The sequence below is a fragment of the Schistocerca serialis genome, chromosome 3 (assembly GCF_023864345.2).
Source record: "Schistocerca serialis cubense isolate TAMUIC-IGC-003099 chromosome 3, iqSchSeri2.2, whole genome shotgun sequence".
Classification (NCBI taxonomy): domain Eukaryota; kingdom Metazoa; phylum Arthropoda; class Insecta; order Orthoptera; family Acrididae; genus Schistocerca; species Schistocerca serialis.
Window position 1 is genome coordinate 843542719 of NC_064640.1, and position 17253 is coordinate 843559971.

The window sequence follows — 17253 nt, forward strand, 5'->3', positions numbered from 1 at the left end:
TGAAGCTGGGCTACGGTCCCGCACACCGTTAGGCCGTCTTCCGCTCACGCCCCAATATCGTGCAGCCCGCCTCCAGTGGTGTCGCGACAGGCGTGAATGGAGGGACGAATGGAGACGTGTCGTCTTCAGCGATGAGAGTCGCTTCTGCCTTGGTGCCAATGATGGTCGTATGCGTGTTTGGCGCCGTGCAGGTGAGCGCCACAATCAGGACTGCATACGACCGAGGCACACAGGGCCAACACCCGGCATCATGGTGTGGGGAGCGATCTCCTACACTGGCCGTACACCACTGGTGATCGTCGAGGGGACACTGAATAGTGCACGGTACATCCAAACCGTCATCGAACCCATCGTTCTACCATTCCTAGACTGGCAAGGGAACTTGCTGTTCCAACAGGACAATGCACGTCCGCATGTATCCCGTGCCACCCAACGTGCTCTAGAAGGTGTAAGTCAACTACCCTGGCCAGCAAAATCTCCGGATCTGTCCCCCATTGAGCATGTTTGGCACTGGATGAAGCGTCGTCTCACGCGGTCTGCACGTCCAGCACGAACGCTGGTCCAACTGAGGCGCCAGGTGGAAATGGCATGGCAAGCCGTTCCACAGGACTACATCCAGCATGTCTACGATCGTCTCCATGGGAGAATAGCAGCCTGCATTGCTGCGAAAGGTGGATATACACTGTACTAGTGCCGACATTGTGCATGCTCTGTTGCCTGTGTCTATGTGCCTGTGGTTCTGTCAGTGTGATCATGTGATGTATCTGACCCCAGGAATGGGTCAATAAAGTTTCCCCTTCCTGGGACAATGAATTCACGGTGTTCTTATTTCAATTTCCAGGAGTGTATTTCCCCAACCACCCTCCCCCACATTATCACCAACTTGAGCACTTCACTAAACCGTCGAATGAAACACTTTCCTTGGAATACTTTTATATTTAAAATAATGAAAGATCAATTATATTTAATTTGTGTGTGTGTGGGTCAGTGTGTGTGTGTGTGTGTGTGTGTGTATGTGTGTTAGAATCCATGACGAAAGAATTCGTGGCGCATCGCACTTCCTCTCACAAGGGAACCTCCCCATCGCACCCCCCTCAGATTTAGTTATAAGTTGGCACAGTGGGTAGGCCTTGAAAAACTGAATACAGATCAATCGAGAAAACAGGGAGAAGTTGTCTGGTATCTGAAAAAAATAAGCAAAATATACAAACTGTGTAGTCCATGAGCAAGATAGGCAACATCAAGGATAGCATGAGCTCAGGAGCGCCGTGATCCCGTGGTTAGCGTGAGCAGCTGCGGAACGAGAGGTCCTGGGTTCAAGTCTTCCCTCGGGTGAAAAGTTCACTTTTTTAATTTTCGCAAAGTTATGATCTGTCCGTTCGTTCATTGACGTCTCTGTTCACTGTAACAGGTTTAGTGTCTGTGTTTTGCGACCACACCGCAAAACCGTGCGATTAGTAGACGAAAGGACGTGCCTCTCCAATGGGAACCGAAAACATTTGATCGCAAGGTCATAGGTCAACCGATTCCTCCACAGGAAAACACGTCTGACACATTCTATACGACACTGGTGGCGGCATGTGCGGCACATGACAGGAATATGTTGTCGACTCACCTAACCTGAACACTTGGCTAATGGGTAAAAAGATTCTTCTACCTTGCCCGATTTAGGTTTTCTTGTGGATGTGATAATCACTCCCGAAAAGTGATGAAAACATAAGAGTTTGTCACAAAACTGCAACAAATCAATGCAACAGTTTCACAGTCGCACAGTTTTGTTTTTAACGTTTTCAAATTGTTCCTGCATATGTCCAAGCAAATCTGAACATGTCCTGGAATTTTGGAGAGCGAGGTTGATTATGTGTGAGTGCCTGAACTTTGATAATTGACACACGATCACGTAACCAATACTGCTCTGTGTACCTGTGCAACTTCGCAAAATAATCTTTTGAAAACAAAAAATTAAACTTTTCACTCGAGGGAAGACTTGAATCAAGGACTTCTCGTTCCGCAGCTGCTCACGCTAACCACGGGACCACGGCGCTCCTGAGCTCAGTCCATCCTTGATATTGCCTATCTTGCACATGGACTACTCAGTTTGTATATTTTGCTTATTTTTTTCGTAGTTCCACACAACTTCTTCCTGTTTTCTCGAGTGATATGTATTCAGTTTTTCAAGCCCTATCCACTGTGCCAACTTATAACTAAATCTGAAGGGGGTGCGATGGGGAGGTTCCCTTGTGAGAAAAGATAGCTAACTATCCACAGTGAGCGTACACACTTGCAAAACATGCTTCGCCTTCTAACAACCCTACCACAACAAAGGTCAAAATTTAGTAATGATTGTGGTGTTGCTCACGCTGCTAAATACTGCATTTTCGGGCAACAACAAAGTTTTTATGTGGCAGGTGTCATTAGAGCACAGTTAATAAAGTCATTTTATGTAATAATGAATAAACTAGGCACTCATCTTTTCGTGTTTCCCACGCTGGTCTCGTTGTAAAATCATGGCTCAATCGTGGAAAATCTAGGTGGTAATGATTCCAAGCTCGGATGCAAAGAGGCCTAGGTTTTATTCTGCGATATTCAAAAGTTTTGTAGATGCGCTTCACAAACCATTCCTGAAGATTACACTTTTGCAGGACAATGGTGATGTAAAAAAGTAATCAGCACTCCGAATTTAAGTTACACTTCTTTTTTATTACTTTTGCTGCAATATCACGTAACACACAAAACATCACTTCACAATACAAAACATACTTGAAAATATGTACCTCACTGTTAAAGTTCACATTTTATAAACTGGCTACGATATGCGTCTTTCCAACATGACGTCCAAGACTTGACTTTCTCAAGGTTCGACTCTCTAACAGTAACTAACTAATCGCTTACGCGCCCAAAAATCAGAGTTACAAGTACGTCAAAGATCATAGTGACAAAAGAAAGAATACACATAAGAATATTAAGGCGCTCAGTCCGGAACCGCGCGACTGCTACGGTCGCAGGTTCGAATCCTGCCTCGGGCATGGATGTGTGTGATGTCCTTAGGTTAGTTAGGTTTAAGTAGTTCTAAGTTCTAGGGGACTGATGACCACAGAAGTTAAGTCCCATAGTGCTCAGAGCCATTTTTTGAACACATAAGAATAATATCATTGCAACATAAACATATCGATGTATCAGAGTACCTCTACGTTAATGAAATCAAATCTGAATGTTGTCTCAGAAATATGTTAACTACTTTTCAGAAATACAGTAGAATATTGCTGATATCGAGAGGTTCAGGTGAGCTGCCGTAATGGTTACGTAATTCAATACCATTACACCCTGCATTACTCCTCTCCATAGTCGCACTTGCTTGACCTTCACACTCCAACCCCATTTAAAATCAAACAAGTGCAGATGTGTACAATAAACTTCCTGTTCGTAAATCACTTCATTGCTGCACTCATTACTTATGAACTGGCAGAAATTGGACTTTAGTGTCTTAATGCATTATGTCTGACAACTCTAATAATAATAATAATAATAATAATAATAATAAATGGTTCAAATGGCTCTGAGCACTATGGGCCTTAACATCTGTGGTCATCAGTCCCCTAGAACTTACAAGGGAACCTCCCCATCGCACCCCCCTCAGATTTAGTTATAAGTTGGCACAGTGGATAGGCCTTGAAAAACGGAACACAGATCAATCGAGAAAACAGGAAGAAGTTGTGTGGAAATACGAAAAAATAAGCAAAATATACAAACTGAGTAGTCCATGGGCAAGATAGGTAACATCAAGGACTATGTGAGCTAAGGAGAGCCGTGGTTCAGTGATTAGCGTGAGCGGCTGCCGAACGAGAGGTCCTTGGTTCAAGTCTTCCCTCGAGTGAAAAGTTAATTTTTTATTTTCAGACAATTATTATCTGTCCGACCGTTATTTTTCATCATTTTTTTTGAGAGTGATTATCACATCCACAAGAAAACCTAAATCGGACAAGGTAGAAGAATTTTTTTACCCATTCGCCAAATGTACAAGTTAGGTGGGTCAACAACATATTCCTGTCATGTGACGCACATGCCGTCATCAGTGTCGTATAGAATATATCAGACGTGTTTTCCTGTGGAGGAATCGGTTGACCTATGACGTTGCGATCAAATGTTTTCGGTTCCCATTGGAGAGGCACGTCCTTCCGTCTACTAATCGCACGGTTTTGCGGTGCGGTTGCAAAACACAGACACTAAACTTATTACAGTGAATAGAGATGCCAATGAACGAACAGAGAGACCATAACTTTGCGAAGATAAAAAAAGCAAACTTTTCAATCGAGGGAGGACTTGAACCAAGGACCTCTCGTTCGGCAGCCGCTCACGCTAACCACAGGACCACGGCGCTCTTTAGCTCAGATTCTCCTTGGTGTGGCCTATGTTGCGCATGGACTACTCAGTTTGTATATTTTGCTTATTTTTTTCATAGGTCCTCACAGCTTCTTCCTGTTATCTCGATTGATCTGTGTTCCGTTTTCCAAGTCCTATCCACTATGCCAACTTATAACTAAATCTGAGGGGTCTGCGATGGGGAGGTTCCCTTGTTAGAACTACTTAAACCTAACTAACCTAAGGACATCACACACATCCATGCCCGAGGCAGGATTCGAACCTGCGACCGTAGCAGTCGGGCGGTTCCGGACTGAGTGCCTAGAACCTTTAGACCACCGCGGCCGGCTAATAATAATAATAAAACTGTGTACAGCACTATAGTAACCCTTATATAGTTACTGCTTGTCGTGCTGTCAATAAATTCATTTATCTTTTTCGAAGCGAATAATGAAGCAATTTCTGGACTACTGCTGGTACTACTTACGACTTGTAGAAGATATTTTCTTGAGATATTTAGCATTTGCTAAATATATGTCTCACTTCCATCATAAGCGATGTGTGGGACAAAGCGCAACATATGTATGTAGTAGGTGGACTATGTGAGAAGCCTGTAACCTCCACCGCATCAATGCTACTAACTGAGAAAAAGTAATTATTGGTTACTGGGTTAGGGTCTTAGAACATTGTGATAATAGTATTGATGTTATGAAAATAATTTCGTTTCGTAACTGAAACAGAATCGAATGGTTTAGTTTTTATTCTTCAGAAAATTTCACTTAACCCGTGAGGGGGTAATTACCCCCAGGTTGGGAACCACAAGTATAACGAATTTCGTTGATATAATAGCTCATGAAAAGATGTGGGTTAGTCGGTAGCATGTTTCGCACTTGCTAAAGTACCAAGTCTACACACGCGCACATTATTATTTAAAACGGAATACTGAATAGAATAAAATCATTATTTTATTATTTTTCCATTTAACAGTCAACAGCCGGCCGATGTGGCCGAGCGGTTCTAGGCGCTACAGTCTGGAACCGCGTGACCGCTACGGTCGCAGGTTCGAATCCTGCCTCGGGCATGGATGTGTGTGATGTCCTTAGGTTAGTTAGGTTTAAGTAGTTCTAAGTTTTAGGGGACTGATGACCACAGATGTTAAGTCCCATAGTGCTCAGAGCCATTTGAACCATTTGAACAGTCAACACAGTGCAGTTTCATGGGAGGAGGCCCATCAATCCGGGGTCGTGCATTCACATCATAAATTTTATATCAGAGCTCATACATGGAAAGAAGCACATCATTTTTAAACACTTGAGGGAGCAACTAAAAGCTTTATGGTAAATAACATAGCAGAGGTATAAGCTGTGTAGGAAACAAGTAACAGACTACAGCATTCAGATTGTTACGTCATTCAGAAGTTTCCTATGTGCTTTACAAATATTTTGTGATTTCAGCTACTAAGACAAAATAGATGATAGTAACTCGCTCATTATCATCTTGAAAGCCGTAGTCCTCCACCTAAATCATCGTAACATATTTAGTAATAGCCAGAGCTTCCGTGTATTCTTGAAAACAACCAAGTTGTACAGTAACTGATCAGCGAATTAATGATCGATTCACCGGTGTACCTGATTGCTGTACACAGACATTGCCCTCACTTAAGCTAATCACGAGCACAGTAGCTGCACAAATGATAGTAGCTTTTCTTATTCTGATGAAGATACAGATGTAGACGTAGATGAAGAACTGTGGAGGCCAGCGAATTCGTAATTTATACTGTAACCTTTTTTTAAAAAAATGTTGCATACACTGCTGCAAATAGTGTATACAGGGTGGTCCATTGATAGTGACCGGGCCAAATATCTCACGAAATAAGCATCAAACGAAATAACTACAAAGAACGAAACTCGTCTAGCTTGAAGGAGTAAACCTGATGGCGCTATGGTTGGCCCGTTAGATGGCGCTGCCATAGGTCAAACAGATATCAACTGCGTTTTTTTAAATAGGAACCCCCATTTTTATTACATATTCGTGTAATACGTAAAGAAATATGAATGTTTCAACTGGACCACACTTTCGCTTTGTGATAGATGGCGCTGTAATAGACACAAACGTATAAGTACGTGGTATCACGTAAAATTCCGCCAGTGCGGACGGTATTTGGTTCGTGATACATTACCCGTGTTAAAATGGACCGTTTACCAATTGCGGAAAAGGTCGATATCGTGTTGATGTATGGCTATTGTGATCAAAATGCCCAACGGGCGTGTGCTATGTATGCTGCTCGGTAGTCCGCAGCTCGTGGGCGTGCGGTAGCGTTCTCGCTTCCCACGCCCGGGTTCCCGGGTTCGATTCCCGCCGGGGTTAGGGATTTTCTCTGCCTCGTGATGACTGGATGTTGTGTGCTGTCCTTAGGTTAGTTAGGTTTAAGTAGTTCTAAGTTCTAGGGGACTGATGACCATAGATGTTAAGTCCGATAGTGCTCAGAGCCATTTGAACCATTTTTTTGCTGCTCGGTATCCGGGACGACATCATCCAAGTGTCCGGACCGTTCACCGGATAGTTACGTTATTTAAGGAAACAGAAAGTGTTCAGCCACATGTGAAACGTCAACCACGACCTGCAACAAATGATGATGCCCAAGTAGGTGTTTTAGCTGCTGTCACGGCTAATCCGCACATCAGTAGCAGACAAATTGCGCGAGAATCGGGAATCTCAAAAACGTCGGTGTTAATAATGGTACATCAACATCGATTGCACCCGTACCATATTTCTATGCACCAGGAATTGCATGGCGACGACTTTCAACGTCGTGTACAGTTCTGCCACTGGGCACAAGAGAAATTACGGGACGATGACAGATTTTTTTGCACGCGTTCTATTTAGCGACGAAGCGTCATTTACCAACAGCGACCGAGCGAGGTGGCGCAGTGGTTAGACACTGGACTCGCTTTCGGGAGGACGACGGTTCAATCCCGCGTCCGGCCATCCTGATTTAGGTTTTCCGTGATTTCCCTAAATCACTCCAGACAAATGCCGGGACGGTTCCTCTGAAAGGGCACGGCCGACTTCCTTCCACATCCTTCCCTAAACCGATGAGACCGATGACCACGCAGTCTGGTCTCCTTGCCCAAACAACCAACCAACCAACCAACAGCGGTAACGTAAACCGGCATAATATGCACTATCGGACAACGGAAAATCCACGATGGCTTCGACAAGTGCAACATCAGCGACTTTGGCGGATTAATGTACGGTGCAGCATAATGGGAGGAAGGATAATTGGCCCTCATTTTATAGATGTCAATCTAAATTGTGCAATGTATGCTGATTTCCTACGTAATGTTCTACCGATGTTATTACAAGATGTTTCACTGCATGACAGAATGGCGATGTACTACCAACATGATGGATGTCCGGCACATAGCTCCGTGCGGTTGAAGCGGTACTCAATAGCATATTTCATGACAGAGGGATTGGTCGTCGAAGCACCATACCATGGCCCGAACGTTCACCGGATCTGACGTCCCCGAATTTCTTTCTGTAGGGTATGTTGAAGGATATTTGCTACCGCAGTCCACCGCAGTCCACCAATGCATGTGTGAACATTACGAAAGGCGAACTACTCGCTGTTGAGAGGAATGTCGTTACACGTATTGCCAAATGCATTGAGGTTGACGGATATCATTTTGAGCATTTACTGCATTGATGTGGTATTTACAGGTAATCACGCTGTAACAGCATGCGTTCTCAGAAATGATAAGTTAACAAAGGTTAACGGACCTGTATCACATTGGAACAACCGAAATAAAATGTTCAAACGTACCTACGTTTCGTATTTTAATTTAAAAAACCTACCTGTTACCAACTGTTCTAGGCACTCAGTCCGGAACCGCGCGACTGCTACGGTCGCAGGTTCGAATCCTGCCTCGGGCATGGATGTGTGTGATGTCCTTAGGTTAGTTAGGTTTAAGTAGTTCTAAGTTCTAGGGGACTGATGGCCACAGATATTAAGTCCCATAGTGCTCAGAGCCATTTGAACCATTTGAACCAACTGTTCGTCTAAAATCGTGAGCCATATGTTTGTGACTTACAGCGCCATCTTTTGCAAAGCGAAAAAAGTGGTCCAACTAAAACATTCATATTTCTTTACGTACTACACGAATATGTATTAAAATGGTGGTTCCTATTTTTTTTAAAAACGCAGTTGATATCCGTTTGACCTATGGTAGCACCATCTAGCGGGCCAACCATTGCGCCATCTGGTTTCCCCCTTCAAGCTAGATAAGTTTCGTTCTTTGTAGTTTTTTCGTTTGACGCTTATTTCGTGAGATATTTGGCTCGGTCACGATCAGTGGACCACCCTGTATAAACAGTGATCGATGAATAATTCACCTAGTCACGAGAGAATCGGCAGGGGGCTACGATACATTACACGTATTCGCAATTGCGAATATGGACAACCATCAGCTGTAGAATGGAATGGCAGCGACGAAAGCCGGATCGGGACTCAAACCCGGATTTCCCGCTTATCACGAGCGGTCGCCTTGCCATCCAGCTATCCCTGCACGAATCATAGCTATACCCAAACTTCCATAAATCGTTAACAATGATTTTACACCCTGTACTCGTACATCCATTACGTATATTCCTGTACAGGGGAAACATTTTACCTGAAAGTCTCTTGCCCGGTGTTGGCGGATAAATACGATGTTGCAGCCCCTGTGTTATTCTGAATTACGGTACAAAGTTCCTTTGGACATGCATGAATGTCCAAAGTAACTTTTCATCGTAATTCAGACTAACACAGGCACTGTAATACGACGTCGAGGTGCATAACAGCAGGTGAGGTGAAGAAGCAGTAGCCAGATGACGTGGTGATTATGTTGCTTAACGTTAGCAACACTTTAAGCAACACATGCTGCAAACACATCAGTGTCATTATGATATCAGCCCTGGTTTTCCATCTGGCAGTTGTATCTGAAAATTCACGATTTAGTGATTTTAAAGTGATAATATCCATGGCTGAATGCTTCCGACTATGCGATCCATCAATGCGCTTTTCAGCCTAGTTCTACTGCAACATTCACTCACCATCAGCAATGCTGGGAGAACACAGAGTCACAGTAGGAGACTTTCCTGGACCAATTAAAATAATTAACAGCGGAGAATGGATAAATCTGCAGGAACAGACGTTTAAGAATCTAATGTACATAAGCATTCTACGAAGTACGCTGTAGGCTCTCAGGTAAATTGGCAATCGCACGTGCACCAATTATACAAAACATTTTAGATTAAACTACTGGAGTCCACTCGCCAAACTCAGCACTTATCAGAGGAAACCGTCGCTCAACACTACGATTCATGTTGCGCCGGAGTGGAAGTAGATATGTATGAGCCAAGTGTGCCAGATATAGGCACGGAACAGAAGTTGTTATTTAAGTATGTTCATTCACTCTGCAATATGTGAGTGTTTACAGATAAAAAAAAACCTAAGCGCTACATGTGTTCCTATTTACCAACATGAACATGTAGTCGTCATCATGACCGAGTGGATGAAACGCTCTGCCACAGGAGTCTTGTAGTAACTGACTGGTCCTACAATGATGATGCTGGAAACCGGAAGAAGAAGAAGAGAAATGGTTAATAACTTCCCAGTAGCATATTTGCCTTAATTATAGGACCTTTAGCTTGTGGGAAGAATAATCTTGTTCTAACACTGTTATTAAATCCTAAGAGGTTCATTTTGAACATGTATATATTTTTCTCAAAGACCCTGTTTCAACCGAAATATCAGCTATTGCAGGAGATACTGCGTGGCATTAAGGGAGTAACGCCAGACATTCAGTAAAAGCAGCAATGTTTCAATGCTGGAAGAAGTAATGCGGAACAGCGTATTATTATTTGATGACACCGTAATGGGAAAACCAGGATGAGATCTGGAAACACTTCTGCTTTGGCCACCGTATGCAAGTTCGTTAGAGATAATGTGAATCTTTTAACCACTTTAAAATTGGACAGTCTGTGACGGTGTAGACCTATGGAGTCCTTTATCCCCCCAGACTTTTTATTGAGGATATGACCCCACAAATATCTTTTTTCAAGCATAGTTGTTTTTTTTAGGTATGTTGACGATATGTTTCTTGTTTGACAACATGGAATAAATTCTTTGTACTGGTATTATACCATTTTAATTGCCTTCATCCTAACATCAGATTCACAATGGAGATTGAAAAGGAGGGGACGCTACCCATTTTGGATGTACTGGTTTATAAAAAAGATGACTGAACTATTGGACACAGTGTTTATAAGGAACCGACACATACTGATGGTAATTACATGCTACCAGCTGTCATCCACCGTTGGAGTCATACGGACCTTGGTCAAATGAGCATATCGTATCTCGGATGCTGAGAATTTACCACAAGACCTTAAGGACGTGTTTAATCGTAACGTCTATACGGACAAACAGATTTGAAGTGCATTTGAGTCTGGACCACTACCTAAACCAGTTGAAAACTCTTTTAGTTCTGTGGCTTTCCTTCCATATGTTGGAAACGTGTCTGCCATGATGGGAAGGTTTTTGAAGAAATATGAAATCAGATGTGTATTCCGTCCACCAGCTAAGATTAGAGCACTTCTTCGCTCTGTAAAGAATGATTTAGGTTTGAGGAAGCTTGGCGTTTACAAAATACCATGTGAGTGCTGTAAAATATACATTGGCCAAACAATTCGTACCGTCAATGACAGATGATTTGAACATCTTCGGCATACGCTATTATTACAACCTGATAAATCTGTGGTGGCTGAACACTGTCTTACAGAGAGAGACAGTATGCTACACGATACGACACAAGTGATTGGAAACGCCTAGCATTACTGGGATTGTGTTTTAAAAGAATCTGTGGAAATTAGACTAACAGATAACATCATTACCCGAGATCATGGAAACTTCCTAAATCCACTACTGGCCATTAAAATTGCTACACCAAGAAGAAATGCAGATGATAAACGAGTATTCATTGGACAAATATATTATACTAGACCTGACATGTGATTACATTTTCACGCAATTTGAGTGCATAGGTCCTGAGAAATCAGTACCCAGAACAACCGCCTCTGGCCGTAATAATGGCCTTGATACGTCTGGGCATTGAGTCAAACAAGAGCGTGGATGGCGTGTACAGGTGCAGCTGCCCATGCAGCTTCAACACCATACCGCAGTTCATCAAGAGTAGTGACTAGCGTATTGTGACGAGCCAGTTGCTCGGCAACCATTGACCAGACGTTCTCAATTGGTGAGACATCTGGAGAATGTGCTGGCCAGGGCAGCAAATCGAACATTTTCTGTATCCAGAAAGGCCCGCACAGGACGTGCAACATGCGGTCGTACATTATCCTTATGAAATGTAGGGTTTCGCAGGGCTCGAATGGAGGGTACGGCCACGGGTCGTAACACATCTGAACTGTAAGGTCCACTGTTCAAAGTGCCGTCAATGCGAACAAGAGGTGACCGAGACGTGTAACCAATGGCACCCCCTAACATCACGCCGGGTGATACGCCAGTGTGGCGATGACGAATACATGCTTCCAATGAGCATTCACCGCGATGTTGCCGAACACGGATGCGACCATAATCATGCTGTAAACAGAACCTGGATTCATCCGAAAAAATGACGTTTCGCCATTCGTGCACCCAGGTTCGTCGCTGAGTACATCATCGCAGGCGCTCCTGTCTGTGATGCACCGTCAAGGGTAACCGCAGCCATGGTCTCCGAGCTGATAGTCCATGCTGCTGCAAACGTCGTCGAACTGTTCGTGCAGATGGTTGTTGTCTTGCAATCGTCCCCATCTGTTGACTCAGGGATCGAGACGAGCTGTACGATCCGTTACAGTCATGCGGATAAGATGCCTGTCATCTCGACTGCTAGTGACACGAGGCCATTGGGATGCAGCACGGCGTTCCGTATTACCCTCCTGAACTCACCGATTCCATATTCTGCTAACAGTCATTTGATCTCGATCAGCACGAGCAGCAATGTCGCGATACGATAAACCGCAATCGCGATAGGCTACAATCCGACCTTTATCAAAGTCGGAAACGTGATGTTACGCATTTCTCCTCCTTACACGAAGCATCACAACAATGTTTCACCAGGCAACGCCGGTCAACTGCTGTTTGTGTATGAGAAATCGGTTGGAAACTTTCCTCATATCAGCACGTTGTAGGCGTCGCCACCGGCGCCAACCTTGTGTGAATGTTCTGACAAGCTAATTACTTGCATATCACAGCAACTTCTTCCTGTCGGTTAAATTTAGCGTCTGTAGCACGTAATCTTCGTGGTGTAGCCATTTTAATAGCTAGTAGTGTAAAACTTGGATTTCTCTTTTATCAGGTAAGAAGAATCAACAGCATCTGAATCAGCCGGCTATGAGTATTAATTTTTAACTATATATCGTTTTTCCACAGTACTCCCCACTGGAGGCGCTGCAACTCTTCTTGCGCCACAGGCAGCAGTAACGTTTGAGCGCCTGCGGTTTACCTCAGCTCATGTGCATTTATATTTTCGCTGCGCAAAAGGTTCCGTCGTTTATGGTTGGAATCAATTATCGGCCAGAGCAGCTTAGCTTTCTCACCTGATGATGGCGGCCAAGTGGACCGTGTAGATGACAGCTCGATCCGGCTGAAGACCGATAAGAATAGGACAGTCAGTATTTAAAGCATATTTACCAAGCTCCTGTAGGAACTGATACGTCATTCAATGAATTCGACACTATATCCAGGAATTCTGGAGTAACCCACAATACCGCTCGCTGATTATTGATAAATCCAGAAAATTAATGATGGTTAATATAGACGACACTTCAATGAGATAGTGCATAAAAGTCTGTGTGCCAAAGTGTAACTGTATGAGAAGACTGTAGGATATGTACAAAATCACACGGAAGCAATATACTAATCCTGATAAAATATGCATATACATCGACCAAAATCTGAGACAATTAATGGAAGATAACGGAATTGGTTAGCAGTGTCAAGGCAGCGGCGGTGAATGGTGAATCTCAGGTGCAGCAGTTGAGCAACAGTCATATATCAAAGCGACAGACGCAGAATCAATGAGGCTCTTACGGCGACTGTGAAAGTTTACAGATCATTAGAAGAGATGAAAAAATCCACTCCAGTAGATATCACAAAAAAAAGCTCAGCAAGGAGGCAATTAATCTCTTTTGAGGTTACTCATATAATAATTGGGAAGGTCGGCGAACTTGAGAAAGCTGTGTATTAAATCATGTAAGATGTGTACTATCTTGAAGTGTGATCAGTATACAACAGAATACCGACAAAACAGAAAGTCATAGATACACAAAAACCCATTCGTCACAAACTGGCACTCTTAAAACCGGGACAGGTGGAGTATTCACAGTCTCTCTCTGAAACATGTAGACCCTAACAAAAAGTATTAAATAACTTTCACACACGATGACATCGGATGGCGGTAGAAGAAGAGAAAAAGAAGATAGGGCGAGGAAGGATTCATGAACAATCACAGTGCTAGTGAATTACATACCACACAAGGGGCAACGTGGATCTACCGTATATGCTGGGAAAGCTGTCTATACACATGCACTATGTGATCAAACGTATCCGAACATTTAGCTGAAAATGACTTACAAGTTCGTGGGGCACTCCATCGGTAATGCTGGAACTCAATATAGTGTTGACCCACCCTTAGCTCTCGCAGGCATACGCTCAATCGGGTGCTGGAAGGATTCTTGGGGAATGGCAGCCCATTCTTGACGGGGTGCTGCACTGAGGAGAGGTATCGACGTCGGTCGGTGAGGCCTTTCACGAAGTCGGCGTTCCAAAATATCCCAAAGGTGTTCTGTAGGATTCAGGTCAGGATTCTGTGCAAGCCAGTCCATTACAGGGATGTTATTGTCGTGTAAGCACTCCGCCACAGGCCGTGCATTATGAACAAGTGCTCGATCGTGATGAAAGATGCAATCGCCATCCCCGAATTGCTCTTTAGCAGTGGGAAGCAAGATCGTATTTAAAACATCAATGTAGACCTATGCTGTGATAGTGCCACGCAAAACAACAAGGGGTGCAAGACCCTCCATGAAAAACACGGCCGGCCGGAGTGGCCGAGCGGTTCTAGGCGCTGCAGTCTGGAACCGCGCGACCGCTACGGTCGCAGGTTCGAATCCTGCCTCGGGCGTGGATGTGTGTGTTGTCCTTAGGTTAGTTAGGTTTAAGTAGTTCTAAGTTCTAGGGGACTGATGACCTCAGAAGTTAAGTCCCATAGTGCTCAGAGCCATTTTTTGAAGAACGCGACCACACCGTAACACCACCGCCTCCGAATGTTACTGTTGGCAATACACACGCTGACAGATGACGTTCGCCGGGCATTGGCCATACCCGCACCATGCCATCGGATCGCCACATTGTGTACTGTGATTCGTCACGCCACACAACGTTTTTCCACTGTTCAATCGTCCAATGTTTACGCTCCTTACACCAAGTAAGGCGTCGTTTGGCACTTACCGACGAGATGTGTGGCTTATGAGCAGCCGCTTGACCATAAAATCCAAGTTTTCTCACCTCCCGCCTAACTGTCATAGTACTTGCAGTGGATCCTGATGCAGTTTGGAATTCCTGTGTGATGGTCTGGATAGATGTCTGCCTATTACACATTACGATCCTCTTCAATTGTCGGTGGTCTCTGTCTGTACGTGTCCCTACACGTTTCCATTTCACTATCATATCGGAAACAGTGGGCCTAGGGATGTTTAGGAGTGTGGAAATCTGGCGTACAGACGTATGAAACTAATGACACCGAATCATCTGACCACGTTCGAAGTCCCTGAGCTCCGCGGAGCGCCCCATTCTGCTCTCTCACGATGTTTAATGACAACTGGGGTCACTGATATGAAACACCAACGAAATATTATCAGTCATCTCGGTGCTTTGAGAATGATGCATTATTGAATAACAATAACGGAGATGGTTGGCCACGAATTTCACAGGTCTCTTCAGAGAACGTACCAGCGCAGACGAGTCATAATATGTGGTTTCAATGATTTATGGCAGGATGATCTCGTGGATATGAGAAAATACTTACTATTGAATAAAGGGCTCATATATATTTGAATGATCATAGGCACGTATTCCAAGTTCACCTGAGCATTTCCTGCCAGGGCAAAGACTATAAGAAACGTTACCCATGTGGCTGAACAATTACTCTAGACTGGAACGAATCGGTGTCCTGACAAACTGCAATCTGACCATGGAGTTGAATTTTAGAATAATTATTTCAAGTCGGTAATGAAGCGATATGAAGTGTACCACCTTAACTCATGAGGTGTGGTCTCTCAGACCTCGCGAAAATTTTCGAACCCGCTCTCCAAGATAAGTTCAGGCAGAATGTTTCTATACGCTCCCTTACCTTCCTTAAATCACCAAGTCTACAATGTTTTGTTGTTAGTTACATTCTCATCTCCGTTGCTTGTTGTTGACACATGTTACTCACGTGTTGGCATATCCTAGACCGTGCCTCGTAAACTATATACATGTTATCTTCAGTATAGTACAAAATGTGTTCACAGAATGTCAGTTTTAACGATACAAAGTGTGATGAAACTGATAGTCGGTGGATGGAGGAAGATGTCAGTCTTATAGATCTAAAAATAGACGAACAAGACGACGATTTTAAAATAGCCGGTGATCACAATTCTGCTAGAGGACGATAAATTACTTGAAATGTTAGTTCAAATGGAACGTACTCTGAGTGGTGATAAAATAAAATGTAGATCCCAACAATGAATATCAATTTTGCAGACATCCTTTTTGTACTTACCGACGTCTATTTTTATGCACAAATTTAAACCATATAATATTGTTTTACATGAAAATTTACTTGCGGCAGCGATACTATATTTTTCAAGATGTAATGTTCAGTTCTCTCACAGTTCGCTTAAGTGTACTATTTAAAAAACTCACAAAAGTATGTGATTTTGTGTAGTAAAAAGTAAAATATTGAGACTTTAATTAGTACAGTAAAATCAACAACGAGTATTTAAACAACACTGAAATAATTTGAAAAATAAATGTTATATAAATTAAATTGAAAATTTCAGATGATTTGCGTTTTAAATGTCAGTTTCAATGTAAGATTCCGAGAGACCCTATCTCATGGTATACGTTGCGGTAAAGTCACCTTGTAGTTAAGATTTAATCTTCATGGTTCCTACACATGACTAGACATTCTCCTACAAATTATTGGGGTGTATAATAGATCTGAGCATTGTACGCTTAAGACGACAGCTATCGATGTACATGACATGGTCTCCGAGCTGATAGTCCATTCTGCTGAAAACGTCGTCGAACTGTTCGTGAAGATAGTTGTTGTCTTGCAAACGTCCCCATCTGTTGACTCGGGGATCGAGACGTGGCTTCACGATCCGTTACAGCCATGCGGATAAGATGCCTGTCATCTCGACTGCTAGTGATACGAGGCCGTTATGATCCAGCACGGCGTTCCGTATTACCCTCCTGAACCCACCGATTCCATATTCTGCTAACAGTCATTGGATCTCGACCAACGCGAGCAGTAATGTCGCGATACGATAAACCGCAATCGCGATAGGCTACAATCCGACCTTAATCAAAGTCGGAAACGTGATGGTAGGCATTTCTCCTCCTTAAACGAGGCATCACAACAACGTTTCACCAGGCAACGCCGGTCAACTGCTGTTTGTGTATGAGAATTCTGTTGTAAACTTTTCTCATGTCAGCAGGTTGTAGGTGTCGTCACCGGCGCCAACCTTGTGTGAATGCTCTGAAAAGCTAATCATTTGCACATCACAGCCTCTTCTTCCTGTCAGTTACATTTC